The 19617-nt window shown below is 35.7% G+C and overlaps 1 protein-coding gene across 2 annotated transcripts in view; it reads left to right on the top strand.

The window, feature by feature from the left end:
* Positions 1–1028: 1028 nt before the first annotated feature.
* The window catches only part of LOC112051482 (zwei Ig domain protein zig-8-like), a 170459-nt gene continuing 151870 nt past the window's right edge, over positions 1029–19617 (top strand). For both annotated transcript variants that reach the window (XM_052887703.1, XM_052887702.1), the window contains exon 1: positions 1029–1279. The gene's annotated coding sequence lies outside the window, so the exon portion shown is untranslated. The remainder of the gene's footprint in view (positions 1280–19617) is intronic.

The following is a 19617-nucleotide window of genomic DNA, read 5'->3' as shown; positions in this document are numbered from 1 at the left end:
GGCTCTCAATCTATTACTTCAACTCTGTTTACATTATTAAACATCACTGTAAATATTTAGTGAGAATCAAGGAATTCTGGTGATCCCTTTGAAATTCATTTCCTTCCCTTAAATCGGAGTAGGGTAAGACATTTAACATTTTCTCGAGTAGTTGAAGATTTAAGATGTTCGTACTATGCGATGGTTTACGAGAAATATGTTAAGTTATTTCGGAATCATTTATAATTGTTTAACAATAATAATGTACGAGTATGTTACATACATACATTTTTAAATATCCAACTTTTACGAAAATTTCAAAGGAGGGATGAAGCTGGATGAATGTGTGTTACTTAATACTTAATTACGCCAGAACGGATAAAAACTGTTGCACAACTTTTCAAGGGATCGACAGTTACGTGAGCGAAAATCAGAGACACTAAGATTATAAATGTACTTACCAAAAATTAAGCACGGTGATAAAATAAGACAATTTCCTTCTCCTTTTTGAAAGTCGTTTAAAAAGTAAACCCGTTTTTGTCACCGTTAAAACATACTAATAAAAAGAAAACACAAAGCTAGTTTTTTAATAGCGCGTTCAGCCGCCCGCCCTACTTCTGTGTATCTGGGCGGTTATCCTCAAAGAGTTCTTTCTATACTAAACTGACGATAAGTAATTACTTTGGTATTTATAATGAAGTTTAATATTTAATAAAGGCTAGTTTATCCCTACCACCAAGTAATATAACGTTCAGATATGCCGCGTAGAAACCGAACTGAATAGCCGAAGAAGAGCTATGGTATAAGGTATGTATAGGTATGGTATAAGTATATCTATATACCCGTCCTCCATCTTAGACTACATACAAACTGACGATAAATACTTTAATTTACGTAAATAAATTAAATAAAGTAACATAATGCTAGTTTAACAGATTTTAATGTTTACCACCATGTTTCACCGCCCTAACTCTGCGTGCCTGGCGGACGATTTCAAAAGTTCCTACTACAATAAACTGTCAATACTTTGATTCATATAATAAAGTTAAAACATACTAATTGAAAAGCCTAATGCTAGTGCTCTAACAGCGTTCCGCCGCCCGCCCTAACTGCGTGCCTGGGCGGACGCGGCGCCCCTGTCGCCCGCGCCGCAGTCGCGCGCCGGCCGTCGCCGCGAGCCCGTGTGTGTCTGTGTGTGCTCTGTGTGTGCTGTGCTGTGTGTGCTTGGATTTTATGACGTAAGTTTCGTCATATCATAACGTACTGACAAACACGAGAAAATACATCAAGCGACGTATTTGTAAGTACATATAAATATATATTTGCAAAAAAAAAATGCTAACTTGTAAGTTGTTTTTTTTTTTGTACAATTTTAAAAACTGTTATTAACCATGTTTTTATTACAAATGTTTTATTAAAATTCGCAAGCCAAATAAATGTATAAGGACCTCTTCTTCTATGTCTACCACATTGCTACGTACTTAAATTTTAAAAAGAAGATCCAATTAATCCTATGTTGATTTGAAAATAACTAAAAAATTGTTTAAAACCTTTTTTCGTCAAATATTTTGCGGGAAAAATTTGGCCTAGTTAAAAAGTAAGTGAGTAGGTAGGTCGTTATTTTAAAATTTTCTGTTTTGAAACCATTGCTCATGCGTTAGTGATTAATTTAATTAACTCTTTGATGTAATTAATTATGCGCTTTCTTCAATTAAATTTGTTTTTTTTTTCGTTAGAGTATAATATTATATTATATTAGTCAGTTATTTTTGTCGCTATTTCTTAAACTATACACAGATACCTCAGTAAATAAGTTATTATTTATATAAATTTTATTTTTCAATATTATTAATTGAAATTATTGAAATTAATTATTTTGGAAATATATTATAACTATTTTGTTTTAATTAGGTATGATAATGACTAAATAGTATAAATAGTTATCTGTAATCTAATAAATAAAAAAGAAACATAAGTTTATTGCGATATACCTACCTCTTTCAAAGTTTAATTAATGTTAAATTAAAGATTTATAATTATGAGAAAAATTGCAATTACTTTATGACGTCATGTTTGTTTCTAAAATATGAATAGGTACCTTTTTATCACTGCTGAGTCATTAAATATTAAGTATGGTTTATTAGACCCATAAATATCGTGGACTGTATTTCGTACCGGCACGTAGAATCTCTACCTAGCAGAGGCGAAGAGTCTGTACAGGCCGATTCCCGCCAGGTTTCCTTTTAAAAATCCATAGATACATATTCATTATTGAAATGAATATTCGTATGTATAGATGTATGTGAAACCGAGGTATGTATCATCAAGCGCAAGAATTTCATTTTCTTTGGGAATGCTTCATAATCATCTCCTTTCCCTTATACCACTTAAGTGGGGTCGGAAAAATTATAATGGTTTGGCTAGTTATTTTATGACTGGCCGACTGCCTAATGTAAACCGTCCTTGAGAATTCTCAGTTAGGTGGGTTTTTCGAACCACCACCTTTTGGTTCAATGGGCATCTCATTAGTAGTGGGGCCTTTGTCAGAATGTGGGTAACACTTTTACCGTTTAATCTGTTTTCCCTTAGTCTCCTATTACGACCTCCACGGGAAGATATGGAGCGGCCCTATTCTTACACCGTTAACCGCACAGTTTCTTTGGGAAGGCTTATCTTCGTCAAAATTCCATTCCTCGCCACTGCGTCCTAGGTACGTCATTGTACCATCTACTAAAAATTAGCGATCGTGTGTTGAACGTAGGACTTAATATAAAAAGCAAAGCGTTAGAGGCGTTATTTTAAATTTAAAGGAACTTTAACGCAGTTTGCTGATTTTATGAGAACTTTTAACTTCAAAGTTATAAAATATAAGATTAGTATACCCATTACCCATATATATTAATCTTTTAATTTATAACTTTATTCAGAAACAGTCAATGTGGTATAATGCTGTCTGTAGATACGGATATTCTATGCCCTATTAGGTATAACAACTAGTAAGTCATGCATTGTAAACTGTGATTCTATATGCTTTAACATAGAATTAGCGTAGATTGAACAAAAGATGCAGTATCTCTACAGAGCTTACTTACACTCAAGATATCCGTATAATGTCCGTTGTACCAAATTTTTATTCTAATAAATCAATAAAGATTCTCAGCTCGGAATTACTTTGATAGTGATACCTCCGTGCTTTGAGGAATGCGTTAAGCTGTTGGTTCATTATCATTAACAAATTATTGTGGATGACACTGAACAGAGGCGTCTCTAGTTCACGTAGCGCCCGGGTGCAACCATCACCCTAGCGCCCTTTTGTAGGTACTTAAGCGTGCTGAGCACTATTAAAATATAATATGTACAAACAAAACTTCAAGTTACCACAAACTGTTTCTATAGCAAACAAACACCTTGTAAGTAGTTACCTATTTGTTTCATTTAGCCTATTAATACCAATAGATATGTCTATTTCTATTATTATATCTATTTTTGTAGGAAGAGCTCTAGATTCCATGCATAATGTAGGTATGCATACAGGAGTATTTTCTAATTGAGGTTACGATAAGTCATCTTATCCCACGCTCGAGTGGCATTCGGGCGCCCCTGGGATCGCGGCGCCCGGGTGCAACGCACCTCCTGCACTATAGGTAAAGATACCTCTGATACTGAATTAAATATTACCTAATACTTTAAGCCTGCCAACCCGCATTAGAGCAGCGTGGTAGATTTTAGCTCCATGACACCTTTTCAACCACAAACTTCCCAACTCAGAGCAGATTTGTACTGATTTTTTTAGAGAAAAAGCTCAGACAACCTGACCAAGGACTCGAACACGGACCCTCGTGATCCGAAGCCTCGTAGGTTAAACACTAGATCACGGAGGCAATTCTCACTCTCAATCGAAAACTCAAAATTCATTTATTTTATTTAGACCTACTTTAGAAGCACTTTTGAAACGACAAGTTATGTCATGATTTAATGGTGATAATTAAAGTTGAAAACTTAAAATTAAAGTTACGAGGATTCTAAACGCGTCTTGGTCCGAGAAGAGCTTATACACGCGTCTTTAATATTATGTTTAATATTAATTACATTGAAACCGTTCAACTGTTCACCAAATACACACAATATACCCACTCGTCTACAAGAAAGCAGAAACTTTTTTAATATGTTGCAAACTTTTTTAATTAAACCATTAAGTTGATCTTTCACCACGTTAAACATCATTTCGACTTTAGGCTGTTGAAGTTAGAACTTTAGGCTATTAAGTTAGTAACTTTTATCTCGACTTTTCTTTTAATATCGGCTCCCGCAGCATTGGCATTGAAATACCTAGGCCTCCGATTGCCGGTGTCATTACAGGTACCTGTGCCTCACCTATGTGTTATTTTATATTTTACCAAGATAATTATCCATAATTATCTTGGTGTAATATGAGAAATCAAAGCAGTCACTTAATGCCATTGCTCCCCTTACAAATGCACCTGTAAATACTCGTATATCAAACCATAAGGAGCTCTAGCAATTTTTGTCATGAAGTTACTCTATCATGATATATTTATCTGGTATAAAACACATAAAACATTACCTACACATTTAGAGTTTTACACTTAAAGAATCTAGAGTTTTAAAATCTTCGACGTTCCTATGCTATCATTGTGTATCCATAGTTGTCTAACTTACTTAAAATGATATTATTGACTGACAAAGTTTAATCATTGGTGAAATAACGAAGGTCTGGTCACTACAGGCTAATGAAACATTGGTTGTGTTATGGAGGGATACATTGAAGTTTTTTATCTCTATCGCATAGTTTCATCAGTATTCATTAAATATTCGTGAATAACACAGCTCATTGATTTTCTTATTTTACATAATAAGCAGTTACTGTTTGCTTCTATTAAACTATTAGTGTATACAAAAAAAATATACAAATATTTTGATGGTCCAGTATCTAAATTGAGAGTCGATTTTTATTATGAAATTTTATCGTAACAATAAATTCCTGGCCGACTTTGTATCAATAAAATTCGCGTCATGTATCGCATAAAATGATTTATCGCGTATTCGGGATCGGAGCCACAAATAAATCCCTATCCACGTATATAAATCTCTATCCACGTATATAAATCCCTATCCACGGTCACGTTCGCTAAAAACCGTCCGTGCGTGTAAAGTGTTCGCTGATTACCTCTATTCAATACCATTTTTACCACTTACGGCGGAATACGAAGTTATATCAAGTGTTACATATTTTGCAAACAAATAAAATCTGTTGCGAAACCAAATCTATATAATAAACATTTTTTATTTACTCTTATTACAAAATCGGGTGGAGATTCCATCCCTTTGTCAATCATCTATATAATAAACAATTTTTCAAAATCGGGGATTCCATCCCTTTGTCAATGATATCTATAGAACTTCTATATAGCGTTTTTATAAGCCATCTTCATTTCTCTTCAGCAGGTTATGGGACTATCTTCCAAAGCATATATTTCGTGATGATGCTTTAATTACCTAAGCATGTTTAAAACAAGACAGCGAAATGCATATTCTAAGCAAGTTTGTTCCATTTAAGCAATTAGACTTACGAGTACTATCAGGTGAGATCGTGGTTAAGAATTGGTGTCATGAAAAGTGGACGTAACCCTAATAATTGTTATGGATTTTAATTATAAATCATATTATTATTATATTACACAAAGCATGGAACAATTATTTTACTATCCTATTATTCCCACAAAAAATTCTGAATAAATAAATCTACAAAATCTTACTTGTATTTTATCATTTAATAAAAAAAACACGCAGTTTTACGAAGTCCCGAAATTATGAAACATTTGGATATAAAACTTTATCTCGAGTTTGCGAATTTAGAATTGTGACCATAAAACTCGCGTCATGTATGTATCATGCGAAATGATTTATTACCTACTCGCTCGGGGCTCAAAATAAATCGCTTTACCCTTTTTTTATAAAATTTGTGTACACAAAATGCTGTAGCGTTTGCCACTTAAATAAGAATACTGTGCAAGTAAGCTATTTTATGTAGCTTACTTGCACAGTATCACGTTTCTCAAACGGTGAAGGAATAATATCGTGAGGAAATCTGAATACCAGAGTATTTTCCTAATTTTCTGCGTGTGTGAAGTCTGCCGATCCGCATTGGGTCAGCGCAGCGTGGTGGACTAAATTGGCCTAACCCCTCTCATTCTGAGAGGAGACTCGAGCTCAGATGTGAGCCGATTATGAGTTGATAATGATGATGATGAAGCTATATAATAATAAGATATGTCTCGGTGGTCTAGTGATTAGTGTAAGACTTCTTATCAAAAGGTTCAGTGTTCTAGTCCAATTACTTAGCACACTGACGATTAGTTCGTCACAAAACATATTGGAGCAATCGTGCTATATCCTGTAATAATGTTTGCCTAAGTTGACAGTGGGGGTTCTGCATTCGTCTCTATCTAATGTAGCGTGTTAGTAGGGAGCGATAGGGACAACTACAACAGTTTATACCAGATTGTCAATCTAGCTTGTGCTCTTTCGTCTATTTGTATTAAATATATTTTAACTGTGTTCATATTATAATTTATTGTTAAAATAATTTCCTTCCTTAGCTTTATAATTTGCGCTGTAGTAGATTCAAAAATCTCCTCATCAGTCCCCCAGCTAGTAGTATCAAGCCGTCATACCAGCATGTTGTTAAAAACTGAAAGTGGTCGGAACGTGGCACAGTGTTGGGTCATAAAATTAACATCATGTGACGTATAAAATGATTTATCGCTTTTTCCGGGGCCCATAAATAAATCTGTACATTGGTCACATTTACAAAAATCATTCGTGCGTATAAAGTGTTCACTGATTAACTTCGTTTTGAGTAATTAATCACTACTTGGTTCTGTATATTTATTACTTACTATATAATATTATATATAGTATAAATGAGAAGTTTACAGACTTGTTACGAATTTACGCGTTAAAAAAATGGTCAAAAACCGTCTAGCTACCGATCTTCTTACCCCAATACATATGTAGGTTCTACAGAAAAACCTGCAGGGTCCGTAACCGCTAAACGGAATCAAAACAATTAAAAAAACAAAAAGAAGAAACTACTACCATATTAGTGTTATACTCGTATTAGGATGTGCAAATTGGGCTCAAGTTGATTCTGATCCATTTGATTCTGTGACAATCAGATCTTAGTCATAACGTCAGTATAGGGAGATGACACCTTAACACGCTCCAATGCTCGGTCATAACAATACAAACTTCTTGAATCCAGACTGAGATTTTTTACTGATAAAAATATTTTCGCAAAAGAACAAAAGCTCAATGATTTAGAGATCAACACAAGACTCGTACTAAAAAACTCGTGATCTGAGGCCACATACGAGTAGGTTAACTACTGAACCAACAAGGCTATGTAACTAAAGGCATTTAAATTGAAGGCGCAAAGCCCTATCTATCAGGCCTATCGTGGTTAAAACAAACTCGTAAACTCGCTCAAATGAAGCGTAACTGAATAAGGTCCATAAATACCCGCGGCGGAGGCTTTCGGGAGGAAAATTTAGCGTGCAGATAACCGAGGTCACGCCTGATATGAGTTATAAAGTCCCTTCAAATTGAGCCTCATGTACATGCTTGAGCGGCGTTACTGCTTCCCAGAGTTCTTACATTGCTTGTACCTAATGTTGTACAAGTGTTATTCTGCAAAAACTCGAAAGGATCTTGTACCACTTTAAAAAAACTCTCATTTATTTATTTGTCTAATTTTTTTTTAACACTGTTAATATAAAGATATAATACCAAACACTATTAAAAGCCCATCCGTTGCAGGACATTTGAGTGTCCAAGCAACCGGTGGTCAGGGTGAGGAACCTCCTCACAATACGCGTCGTCTCAAGAATCACTCCCTTCTGTATCCGACTCTTGATCCAGCAGTTAAGTGAAAGCTTCTTATGATTGTTATACCACTTATTATTACCTAAGCTGATTTTCTATAATTAGTGTTAAAAACACAAGGAACTTTAGCACTTTTTACCAAATACTTTATACTTCCTAATTTACCAAAAATAAATATACATTAGTAGCTTGTTACAGATTATGAAGAAGATATCTTTAGTAGAGATTTTGTGATAAAACTCATTTGACTACTCTTTCGAAATACTCTTCTGCCACCAAGTAAGGGTTGTGGTTGTTGGAATAATTTCAAGCATAAGAGGCCTTAGCACTTACATCTCAGTTTGATAAACGCATGACAGCATATAGCTGGCCACGTTCTTTGCATCCCGTTAAAAGTGTTACTGTAATAAGTGATAGTTTTTACTTATACTAAGATTTTTGGATAATAAGACAATGTCCGCTTCATAGATTTCTATGTTCTCCGAAAGAGCCCTTGAGAGATTTGATGAAAGAAGTTTAATTTATGCCATAATCGCAAGATCAAACGGCTCTAAACTTAATAATTCTTTTATGAAAGATTTTTAGTCAAGAAAGTAACTCCACTGCATACATTCCTCTGCAGTCAACTCTACAGTCTCTTGAGCAAAATTATACTAAATGAAGGCACATAATATCAGCTAGCTCATAAAATGCGCTTAAATTGAACTTTATAAATTCATATAAAAAGTTTTCTAGTTACAAAAAGGCTTCTCCATTCCATTCATTGTGCTAGAAGTAACGATCCTTCGAGTGAGATTAGATTAAACGAAGGCACATACTTGTACTCATAATATTAGCTGTAGATTTAATTTACTTTTAGTGTAACGGCTATAAAATTCCATAGTATTTATTGACAAGCGGCTGTAGATAAAAGCGAAATATTGTATGGACACTGTTTTGTTTTTACAATATCGCCTTGCCGATATTCATTCCCTACAAAAATGTACTATGTGGCAGTTTAGATTGAATGTTTGCATTTAATTTATGCATAGAAAAATCCATAATTAAACTTAAAAGACACGTTTATAGAGACAACAAAAAAGAATATTAAAAGGAGGGATAATAAACTTCTCTATGAGAATGAAGTCACAGCAAAGAGTACGTAGGTATATATTTATTTATTTACAGTAAGTTACGGAATTAAAATTAATGTTGCCAATAAATAATTATATTACCGGTTTTAGTACAATGCTTTTGTAGTCACTTAAACCCAGGTGTTTAAGTGACTACAAAATATAATTATAAAATAATATAATCTATCCATAATTTTGTACAAATCATACTAAGGATGTGTCATGAATAAAAAAAACGACAAAGTCAATGTTATATTAAAAAAAAAAAGGTCTTTATGAATGGATTTGTTATTACTTCGAATCCAATCCAAAAATATAAATTAGGATATCACAAAAATAATAGAGTAACTCGGTCAGACGTACCCGTAGATCATAAATTACGTTTAAAATAAAATACTTCCAATTTTATGAATTCATACAAATTTTTAGTCATAAGAAAGCATTCCCGACTCTAAGGATTCCTTGTGCTCGAGTTGAGAGTCCCTCGAGAGAGATTAGATGAGATGCGGTACATCAGCGGGTAGTAAAAGACGTTTAATTTATGGCACGAGTACGGGATCACTACAGTCGAGGAGCTCGTGATCCTACGGACCGCTTGACTCTTTGCATAAAATCTCATGAACATCTCAGGATTCACTATAAAGAACTGGAGCCTGCGGTAGCTAGACGTACCTCGTTAAGTTTGTCAGTCTTACCTTAGATAAGTACGGTAGCCAATTATGTAGTTTAGACTGTGCTGACTTTGGAAGGTATAGAAAGTCCCCAATTGTCCCACTAAAAACGTGATTTTATAAATATATTCTACGGGATATCATGAGGACTCATGTCTCCAATCGTCAGAGACTTAGCTTCGTGGAAACTCTTCTCTAGGGAACCTAAGAGTGTGATTTTTAACAGTGTTTTTCAAAGGGTTGTGACTGGGGACATGATTTTTCATATTACGCTCAGGAAAATAATAAAATACACTTTTTACATGAACGGTTGAGTCTTGAAACCTGTTAGCTCCCAAAGCCACCACATTGCAAACACCATAATTGCCTACCGTACTTACGTATGTAAGGAGCATGGGCTAATTTTCAGCCTTCATAAAATTAGTAAGGTCCGGTTATCGCAAATATTAGTCCGTTATCTGAATTATTAAAGAGCAATTCTTGTATATACTTCATCATCATCATCATATCGGCCGATAGACGTCCACTGCAGGAATTTTTTTTTTGTAGGAAATTCCAAACATCCCCGAGCCTCCTGCATCCAGCGAATCTCTGCGACTCGCTTGATGTCGTCAGTCCATCTGGTGGTGGGTCGACCAACACTGCGCTTTCTAGTGTGGAGTTGCCATTCCAGCACCTTGGGACCCCAACGTCCATCAGAACTATGTGCCCTGCCCCGCCATTTCAGCTTCGCGACTGCTTGAGCTACTCGTATGTCGGTGTTTTTGGTTCTTCTGCGGATCTTCTCATTTATGATTCGATCATGCAGAGATACTCTTAGCATAGCTCGTTCCATCACCCGCTGTGTGATTCTGAGCATTTTATGAGGCCCTTAGTTAACTCGCAAGTATCGGAACCATATGTCGTCAATAGCAACAAGGACTGTTTGAAAACTTTTATCTTCATGTGTATATAATTAGCGACTATAATTACAGACCAAGTCTTGGATCCGTATGGATTTATATACTGTTCGCTAACTATAAAGTCAATAGTTCGCGAACTATATAGTCCATCACGCTGGCCAAAGCGCATTTTGCCAGCGTGGTGGACTATTGACCTAACCCCTCTCATTCTTAGAGTAAACTCGAGCTCAGCAATGAACCGAATATGGGTTGATAATTATGAGTCACTCGGCGAACAGTGGAGCGAGTTATGCTCGAAGTAAATAGTGAATTATTGGTTATTTTGCTATTCTCCGTGAAAAACTGATAAATCCTAACGACAACGTGATCCAGATCCAACAGAAAATTACAGCAAAAATAAGCATAGTACCTACATAAATAACCTTAATACTTAATTTCTTTATATTATAATATTCAAAAAGGTTCCTACTTAAGGGGATTTACGCGAAGAACACAATTTTTTCTCCTTTATTTTGGGTCAAAGGCTGATTAAGGCCCCGGCATCCGAGCTTAATTCGAATTTGAACGGATTACACGTAAAATAAGAGAGACACTTGTATAACAACCTTAATTTTAAGCTTTATAAACTCCACTGAGGAATTAAAAGGCGTATATTTAAAAAAAAATTGTGCAACAGAGTCAAGTTTTTTGTTATAGTGGCATTTAGCTTTGGTACGATTATTGTATAAAATAATTAATTGATATAAATACGTTTAATTATTAAATGTAAGCTGTTTAAACTAAAAAAAATAATAACTGTCTTTTAGACCCCATTCTTGTCTTTTAGTTTCTATCTTGTCTTTTAGGTAGCCTATCAACAGGTCCATGGGTCGAGTCCATGGTTGAGTTTGGCAGTTGTAAAGTAAAGTAGCCTATTTTAGGGAAGTTGATCGAATTACACTCCCGTGCCTCAGAGAGTTCAGCTGGGTATTCAATCATCATTAACAGATTTCTATTCTATTAGAGGCTATTCTGTGACTATGCTTTGTATAACTCGCAAGTGCGAGTTTCGAATGCACCTCAATCTATATCTTTCTATAGTATCGTGTTAGACAGAGAGAGATAGAGGTGAATTCGAAACTTTCACTTGCGAGCTATACAAAACATCGTTACAGAATAGCCCTTCTGATAGTGATCGTTACAAAGTCGAACGTTAATTAATAACCTAAGTCCGCCAGCCTGCATTGAAGCAGTATGGCGGGTGTAAAGACACTTCCTGTCTGTGCGCCATTAAAATAGACTGATAATGATGATAAAATAATAAAATCACAAAAAAACAGCGTAATTATTCTATGAATCTACAAAAAATAATAATTTTATCTTGAAATAAGTTCATATTTATCACAATAGGAAATTCTCTCATTTCTATCGCACTCACTTAATTAGCGACAACATTTTTACCAATTTAAAAGTTTCCGGCGAAAAAAGATTGGAGGGTTTTTGATATAATGACGCAGACGACGAAAAATTTTGGATTTTCATTAATGAGGGATTAATGAGGGAACGCTGGGGTTTGTTTGGGCTGATATTCTTTTGGATCGCTTTTAATGGAGGAGTTTTGTTACTTGACGTTGTATTATGAAATATTAGGATTCAATATTCAACTTAGGTACGTAACTGTAGGTAAATTGGTTATTAACAATTATTATTATTAATTCAACTAATTGGAATCAGTGTGAAAATTTGACGTAGTTATGTAGACAAATGAAGTCATAATTAATATCACCCTATTTTAATGACCCAATATATTAGAACTACCACCATGCATATTTCTGTTGCCAGGCATCATTGCAGTAAATTGCATTGTAGTTCCTAACATGCATGTCTAGCAAAACAGGTTCTACTATACCTACCTCTTCATAAACATCATCATCATCCATCAGTCGATGCGATGGACGTCCACTGCTGGATATAGGCCTCTATAGCGTGCACTTTATAGTGTGCAAAAATGTACTGCCTACCCTGAGAAATCACTACGAACCTGGATTACAAGAGGAATGTCACATTTGGACAATTTGATGTATAATGCCTACCCTAGTTAACAACCTTTTGCACGCCACTGCTTGTATGGACTTCACATCAGAATCGTGAGGCACAGCTAACAGCGGCTCCCTACAAACTGCTTGACGTCATCGTCCATCGGTCCATCTAGTGGGGGTCAAATAACACTGCCCTTTCTGCTATAGGTACATAGATGTTTATACCACTTATATCATCAGGTAAACCATCTATACCTACTTATAAAGTATAAAGCTTTAAACATACGGCAATCAAAGACACTGGACATTTTTAAAAATGCCGTATAGACTCATTATCTGGTGCAGTAAAGACGATCTGTATATATTATTTCTCTTCAATATAATGTATTTATTAGTATATTTTGATATGTATTTTATTCATTATAAATATACTTAAACAATACACACATTACTATCTAGCCCCAAAGTAAGCATACAGAGTAGCTTGTGTTATGGGTGCTAAGATAGTTGATATTATAATATTCATATACAATTATATACTACATATAAATACTTATATAATGTATAAATACACACAGACACTGGAAAACACTCATGCTCATCACACAAATATTTTCCAGTTGTGGGAATCGAACCCACGGCCGTGGATGCAGAAAGCAGGGCCACTACCCACTGCGCCACGCGGCCGTCAATTATTGTAGGTATTTGTGTAATATTGTGTATGTATTAGGATGTAAATTATTTGTATGTGTGTGTATTACTAATACTATGGTTATTTTTGTTTTACGCCACCTGCTGATGTCCTTAAGTTTTCCTAAACCGAAGGTTGCCTGGAAGAAATCGCTACTTAGCGATAAGGCCGCCTTTTGTATGCTGATGTCTTCCTAATTTGTGGTGTGCAAATAAAGTATATTTATCTTATCTTATCTTAAAGCTCAAATAAGTATGCGTTGAACTTGCAGTGACGCGATTAAAGTATTAAAGAAGTGTCTTTCGAATTTTCCGTGAAATCCCTTCAAATGAGTATCAAGCCCCTCGGGTCTTAATTTGCCCTTGACCTACAAAACGGAGACAAAAAATACAGCGCGAGCTCTAGCTGAGAAAAATATTGACGTTCGTAGATATTATAGAGAAATACTCGGTCTAAGGTCTCTTGAGTATAGCCTTTGTAGAGAGTAATTAATTATCAGTAGATCCTTATCTGATCTTTCATCAATTCATGTTAATCTGTTCAGCTAAGTAATATCTAGAAATTTTGGATGTGAGTCCTGGGTCGACAATTAAATTAGGATTGCAATTATTGGGTTTTTTGCTGTTGGTCCGAGAATTGGTCGCTAACTATAGGCCTCATAAGAGAATTAAAGTCACAAAGCGGGCGATGGAACGAGTTATGCTAGGAGAATTTCTGCGTGGTCGAATCAAAAATGAAGATATCGGCAGAAGAACCAAATTCACTGACATAGCTCAATGTGTCGTGAAGCTGAAGTGGGAATGAGCGGGGCACGATACGTACGATGCGGATCAGTGGACGCCTCCCATTCGTCTGCTAATTCCGTCAACTATAAGTTAAAAATAATGTTGAATAAAAAATCTGGTATGGAATAACAAAGTTACTCTGCATGATACTTAATTATCTAAAAAATTAACTTTCCTCTCCTAACGAGGGTCGTTACGCTAGCTCAATAGACAAATAAATTAGGGTTGCCACAAATCCCATTCCTGGTTATAAAATTTCTTTTGTCTACGCGCAGGGGTTCGCGCAAAACTTTATGCGCCTCTCCCTTGTTGGCGCAGGTAATAGCGGCACTGAAATAGGTGGAAATGCGAACGTGTGTTAGGGTTGTACATTCAACTATTTTAATTAATATTATTAGAATGAAGTTATTTTATGCGTAGCGTTGAACATGGATGGACTTTTTAAAAATAAATTGCCATATCTTTTAAATGTGAGCATTATTTTTCCTAGTTCCCCATTTCATTAGCCGTAAACACTGTGTTAGGAGTGTGAACGACATAGTCCTGCGGACGGGGTTCGAACCCATGACAAAAAATTGGTCATGGGTTCGAATCCCGTCCGCTGGACTTTTATCATCATTTTGCTAGTTTAGTCTTTTATCATCATTTTGTTAAAGATTTTTATTTTTTTAGGATCACGTTTGACTTGTGGCCTAAGAAGAAACGTTAATAAATTCCTAATCATTATTCAAAAAAAATTAAAATTATCCAAATTATAAAATTCAGAAAGCATTTTTCAAAATTCAAGCAGAATTTCAGACCTAGTCCGTACCTTTTACCTTTTACCGTTAGAAAAAAGACGCAAAATGTTGAATAGGCAAGGGATATCAGCATCTAAGGGATAAAAATCAACCCGATGTTTTGCATAGTCCTTCATTCGCTCCGTCGACAACCCTGTGCGGCGCTAGTTTTACGTTATGCGAGTGTATTACGTCACGCAAATTTCATTCCGCGACAATGTTGCCGGCATCCGGCAAAAATAGCCGACTGCTCGTTTTATTACTATTCACATTGTTCTATTCTCATTCAATAACATAATCAAAACATAACACCACTCGTATCTGACTGTATCATGTAACATCATACCTACTCGAATAATCATCATTATCATCATCATCATCATCACCATCATCATTATCAACCCATATTCGACTAACAGTTAGAGACTCGAGTTACTGCTGAGCTCGAGTCTCCTCTCAGAATAAGAGGGGTTAGGCCTAGACACAGTCCACCACGCTGGCCCAATGCGCATTGGCAGACTTCACATACGCAGAGACTTAAGAAAATTCTCTGGTGTGCAGGTTTCCTCACGATGTTTTACTTGACACGTGGTATTTAATTTCTTAAAATGCAATGAAAAGTTGGAGATGCATGCCTTGGAGCGGATTCGAACCTAATAATAAACTCAAATGATAATTACATTTTATTCATCATTATCAGCTTATTTGAATGGCCCACTAATATGCCTTCCCTCCTTATAAGGGAGCGGAGAAAGATCTAAGGATCAATTTGGATGAAATTCGGTATTGATTATCCTGTGTATTGACACAGGCTTTTATCCCGGAATAATTCGAAGTTTGTTTGAAAGTTAGTTTTTTGAAAAACTATTTTCATCGTATCCTACATAGAGCAATGGACTCTTGCAAATTGTTACTTTTGATCAGGTGTGAACGCGATAACCCCGGCCCACCGAGCACAAAAAACCCGAGACCACAAAATAGACCAGTCAGATTTTATTTGACGATAACTCTAGCTAGATAACAGGCGCAGGCGGATTTTTGGAAACATGCCCAATGACATGGCCCCGGTTTTCAATATAACGCGCGGATTATTTAAAATTCTAACTACGATTTTATTGCACGCGCAAAACCAAATTTAGATTTATTCTTTTATTGTGCAGTGCATTCATAGAAATTGTTATGAATAGTGATCGTGCAAAAGTTTTGATTATACTTTTAAAATCTTTTAAAATGAATGTAGTATGTTGTAACTATTGATCTCTGCGTGACGCGTTTATGTATGCTGTGTTTTTGCACTCACCTACAAGTTTTCAGGTCTGGTGGTAGACTTTCGGTTATCGATAGTTACCACTGTGCCGGCAGTAATATGCCACTAAGGAATTGTTCGTTCCAGTGATGATGCCGTGTAAAAACTACCATGAGGATAATATGCAAAACAAATTGTACTGCATTGTCACTTAACATCTGGTGGGTTCGCAGTCAAACATTAACTTGCTTACAAATAAACACATTTTTATGCTATTTTCCTTAGAAAATTTTAATTTGATAGCCTGTGATAGGCAACATTTTGTTATTTTATAAAAGCAGTAGATAAAAAGCTCAGACCCAGGTCTTATGCTTCTCAAAGTGCCTAAAAGCAATGGAGCTCCTTTGGCTATGATTGCTACGGAAAGTAACGGATTTTAATTATTATTTTTTTTGGAGCGATTGACGAGAAATAATGTTTTTTTTTTCATCACCAGCTTCGTGGCATAACCTTAAAAGCTAAATGTAGTAAAAGAATCTCTTTAGAAATTCATCAATATCAGCTTGAAATGTCCATTGAAAGTATTTTCCTTTGTCAGCATTCAGCGGGAAACGACAAAATTGTCATTCATCGTACAAATTATACAAACAAACAACGAATTTAATTGGCAAAAGTTCGTTAACAGCCTCACAAATTGCATTCGCCGAGCAATCCATTTTCCGAACACCTCAATAAAACTTGTTATCACCCAAGTTGGTTGATAAGGAATTCATTTCTCGAACAGTCCCCACTCAATTATGAACTTCCGAAGAATTTGAGGACTTAATATATTAAAACACTGCCGCCGACGCAACATAAAAATGATTTATTTAGCGATAAACTTTGCCCATTAGCGCGCCGCACGGACGGGCTATCAATGCAATGCCTACACTATTGTAGTTTTCCAATTTGGTATTCTTAACGGGTTTTGTAACTATTTTGAAAATGTCTTTTTGAATTTCAAGTGCGGAGTTTTAAATTAAATTTATGGTAGACATAAGCTCAAATCCAAATTTAAAATCAAAGTTCATTTATTTCAACTAAGCAACAAATTAACTTTTGAAACGTCAGGTAATGTCGTTATAGTCGAAAATACAATTCGAAAGACGAGAATTCAAAAACAAAACACACACACTGCAGTCGGTTAAAACTTGTGTACCTAGATCTTAATATCATAGAAGAAACCAGTCGCCTTCAGCTGTAGATTAAAAAAAAATTCAAGTGACGACGGGACTCTATAATTAACTTATACTTAATCTAATGAAAATTAGTCTGATTAATAAGCTTAGATTAGATATAGTTAATATATTTTGTATATCATACCTTCATTATTTATTTGTTTGTTGTAAAACATCGAATATGGCCTTAGTATAGTAATTTTTCTATCTTCTTTCTCCTTCTTTTTAAATATGACCATATTTCCATTCCCTCCAACAAGTCTAGACTAGGAAAATACTGTAAGGAGTGAGTGCACCAATAGTTCAACAGGCTGCGATCGAACCACGATCTCACGGTGAAGAGTCCCTCTTCTACCGTTAAGCTATTAGAAATTTAATCAAACGTGACGAAACGAACCTACGCGAGTAAAGTCGCGGCAATTAATCTTGCGCAATTTACATAGTCACGCAATCAAAGCGGGCCGTCATTAATAAGGCTTCGAGTTAACAGTTTGATGAACGGAAAGACGGCTCAATCGGCTTAAAATTGAGTTCCCGAGTAATTGGCCCTTTTTGGAACACCAAATTATACTGCAATATGCAATAATAGGATTTAGATTGAGTGTTGAATTTCAGACGTGTTTGAGTTTACCTAGTATTAAGGCTTTAATCAGATCTATCAATCAGGTTAACGAATTCGAGTCTACTGTAGTTTACTTAATTAGGAAAAACAGAAGAATAGTATGGAAATGTCTACTTATAATTTGGATGGTCCATCAGGGTTTCCCTTATTATTATTTGACTATCCTCTAGAGACGGGATTTGGAACTTAGACCCACCACGCTCCAATGCGTGTTGACATCTGATCTCACTAATATTGAAAAGGCGATAGTTTTTGTGTATGTACGATGGGATTTGTGAAAAACTGTGAATTTCACGCATACAGTTTTAAATAATTTGGCGTCCGCTAGTTAATGTAATAAAGAAACCCAGTAACCTAGTCATCCAAAATTTATCAGGACTGGCGTAAAACTTAAAAATATCAGTCACTCACCACCCTATCGACAGTTTTTGAAGTATATTTCAATAAAATTAAACTTAAACCTTCGAAGTTCTCCACGAGGCGTACCCGGCAAACAATCCCCTTCCATGTTTACACGCGCCGTCTTCAAGATCGCAAATAAAGTAAAATTCCGTGAGCAATTCTCAATTTGATCTAACAGACTCCGCTCCATTCCCCTTCACCCCCTGGCGACCTCGTTTACCCCCTTTGATCCCCTCTTACTACAATGCGTCCTATCCTCTCATAGTTCGGCGTTTACCCTATAAACTGCGTAACATGTAATTTTGTTTTGTACTCTAATAAGGCCCGGGCCTTCGACGGGTGAACTTTACAGGGTAACTTGCAGAATGTGGGTGGTATTTAATTAAAGCATAGCAGTTTCCTCCTCTAATAGAGATCTAACAGATACCCACGACTTCGTCCGCCCTTAGACCTCCTTCAAAACTGTGATAAAATCCGTACCTTTGAGAAGTCTACTAAAAATACTCGTAAACTACCTCCCTGCCAAACATCTTAATGTTCGCATGTTAGTGTAATACGTCAAGTGGTATACTAACATACCAAGGTTTCACTCCTCACATGGAAAAGTTCCCTCTTATAACTAGAACGTAATCCACTAGACATTAGTTATGTAAAGAGCATGTCGTTAGGATGTTTAAAGGTGACGAAACAGAAGTGTTTGCTCTTAAACTTGATCACTATAATACTTCATGCGTAGATTAATTAAATTAACGTCGTTATCGAAATTCTGTTTTATAATTATTTAAGCTGAAATATGTCGCTATATGCGATATTACTAATTTTTTGTCGTCAAAGTTAGCGGGAACTTGCAGAGTTAACCAGGGAGTCAATCGTTTTACTATTTTTTTTTTGCAATGATTTACTATCGATTGATGACACAACTTGCAGACCACGAGCCAGATATGACCAAACCTTCCTAATGAAAATCATTTTCAGTTCATTACCTATCATAAAAGTGATCATTACCTCCTGCGATGTTGTTTGCAACGACTCAAAGATTCCTCGCAAACAGTTCGCTTTTTACTGAATCCGTTTGCAAACATCGCCGACAGATAGTGATCGAAGTAACAAATAGAACGTCGCTTATCGCAAAAAGGTTGTTGGGTTACATCCAACGCTTACTGCGCGACCAACGCTTACCACACGATACGACTACGACAAATCGTTAAAGACAAAACCATTTAAAAAAATGTATTATCGAAAATCTTAACAAATAACTAACAACTCTTTAGGTTTTGCCTTCAGCTTT

The sequence above is a fragment of the Bicyclus anynana genome, chromosome 20 (genome assembly GCF_947172395.1).
Source record: "Bicyclus anynana chromosome 20, ilBicAnyn1.1, whole genome shotgun sequence".
NCBI lineage: Eukaryota > Metazoa > Arthropoda > Insecta > Lepidoptera > Nymphalidae > Bicyclus > Bicyclus anynana.
The sequence above is the reverse complement of the archived record's forward strand: the minus strand, read 5'-3'. Positions and strand labels throughout refer to the sequence as shown.